At 45.0% G+C, this 2,264-nt stretch overlaps 1 long non-coding RNA gene across 1 annotated transcript; it reads left to right on the top strand.

Annotated features, from left to right (window-relative positions):
- Positions 1-228: 228 nt before the first annotated feature.
- Positions 229-1,260, top strand: LOC137895376 (uncharacterized). The gene is made up of 3 exons (XR_011105542.1): positions 229-330; positions 602-786; positions 904-1,260. It is a non-coding gene; the product is annotated as an uncharacterized lncRNA (long non-coding RNA).
- The last annotated feature ends 1,004 nt before the right edge of the window (positions 1,261-2,264 follow it).

Raw genomic sequence — 2,264 nt, 5'->3', positions numbered from 1 at the left:
TAAAGTCCTGGTTTCCGCGTCGTGTGGGTGAAACATTTCCATTGGTCCACTCGCGGGTGGCACCGCCCCAAAACGCTAATCACATTAGTTCAACTATACGTCAATCATTTCAACCAGCGAACGCTATGGAATGATATCACGTGACCTGCACGCGGCGTGGGCGTGGCTCAGCGTCAGACTGCAGCCCACGTCGCAGCGTGAACTCCAGTCCATGGAGTTCAGTTTACCGCTCCCAGAGGCAGCGAAACAAATGACAACAGAAGAGGGACCAATCTGACCATCAAAACTATTTTAATCAGTGATAATATGGGAAAACAAAGCACAATAAAGGTAATGAAAAGGTTCCTATGCATGCAAGCTCTAGGTGTTAACTACGACTACTATCAGTCATTGTAGAATATATTTCAACTACAGACCCCCCTCACCTTAGCTGCCGGCCCTTTGCCGTTCCCAGGAGGCCTGTTTGGGCTGTCGGTCAGGAAGGTAGATGTTCTGCAGCTCACATGAAGGGAATTTCACACCTTGATGGCTGCACGTGCTTATTATGGTCGATAGCACTGCTGATGGACTCCACGACCCCCCCCCCCCCCCCCCCCCCCAGCACCTGGTCATGGCGCCGGGGTAGCGACGACCTCCAAGTGCTTTCAGGCAGCTGCTGAGGATGTGCTCCAGATTCCCTCGACCTTGACACAAAGGACATGCTGGAGTTTCGACCTTGCCCCAACAGAAGAGGTTCGATGGGCTGGACAGGAAGTCACCGACCGCCTGGATGAGGAATTTGATCTGGTAAGGTTCCACAACTCAGATCATGTGATCTTCCTTCCATGCGCCCTGCCGTCTCATTCCCACTGTTTGGCTTTCACGCTGCTCCTCGATCCCGGCCTTCACTTTGCGTTGGACCAGACCCTGCCCCCCCTTGCCCTCAAGTTTGTTGCAACGGGTAGACGGAACGCTTCCCAGACCGGCCCTGCACGGCCGATGGCCACGGATCCCACCAGCTGTCTGCGATGAAGCCGTGATGCTGCCAGGTCCACAGTCTCCTGTGCCCGCCACTTTCTGCCAGTTCTCACCTCGGTGCCAGCCTGGGATTCTATCGGATCCGCAGTACTTCCCTCGCTCTAGCAACCATGAACGTGTCATCTTGTTCTCGTTGCCCTAGAGGGCGGTGATTACAGCATCAGATTAGTTGATTTTATTATTTACAGGCATTACCTAATAATGAACTGTCTTTTGATTTCTGTAAGCATTGATGTTGGGTCATTAAGCAAAATAAAACTGAACCAAAGAAAACTCTTCCTTCTAAGAGTCTTTACTTACTACATATATTACACAATATCAATTAAAAAAGTGAAAGTGTAAAGTACTGTGAATCTGGTTGTGGACAATGTATGCCTATCCCGCTGAACCATGCACATTAGGTATCGATATTTTTATCACTAGTATTTTTTCCCAATACCAGAATTTATTGTAAATATAATTTGAATGTGGGCTACACTGTCTACACAATAGCAGTACACCAGATGTACAAATACAACATGTACATTGTACATGACACATGATTGTTATGATGGTATCCATTTTAATGTATTAACTCTTACTGTTTATTATGCTGTTTTCTCTCCGTAATACTGGAAATGTATACTTCCAGCTAATATTATCCACAATCTCATATAGAAATCGTTTATTCTGGTCATGTTCCTATTTGGCTCAGAAATAAGTGTTTCATGGACACTTTTGTGTGTGATGTTAGCCATGCGTGCTGTTGTTTACTTTCATCACTCCAACACTTAGTAATGGCGCCATGGTGAGCACGAAGTTTGTGAAGGTTTTAGCGGAAGCTCTTCGGTTTGTTTCGTCTAACTTGACGTCGCTGTAGGTGAAAGATTGTATCGAAAAGGAGTACTCACTCTTGCAAAGGTTTTTACGTTTAAAATTGTAACAGAATACTTTGGTACAAAGAATTTTCATGCCAAGGTCCACCAAATAGCACTCTGTTGGAGCCGTCTTTGTGTAAGATTAAGATAAAAAAGATATAATAGAATAGTAATCAGTGCTAATAAATGAAAACCATTGAACGGAGACAGGGCAGAAAGTGTCTCTTTGGAATGTCTCTGATAAGACACAGCGTAATGCATTACACAGATAAGGGAATGATGAAGATGGGACACAGTTGAAATAAAGACATATTGTAGTGGAATTACCATTGGAAACAGAACGGTAATTCAAAACATTTGGACTGCTCCTCAATTTTTTTATATGTCAGA

Source organism: Brachionichthys hirsutus, chromosome 6 (assembly GCF_040956055.1).
Source record: "Brachionichthys hirsutus isolate HB-005 chromosome 6, CSIRO-AGI_Bhir_v1, whole genome shotgun sequence".
Classification (NCBI taxonomy): domain Eukaryota; kingdom Metazoa; phylum Chordata; class Actinopteri; order Lophiiformes; family Brachionichthyidae; genus Brachionichthys; species Brachionichthys hirsutus.
The sequence above is the reverse complement of the archived record's forward strand: the minus strand, read 5'-3'. Positions and strand labels throughout refer to the sequence as shown.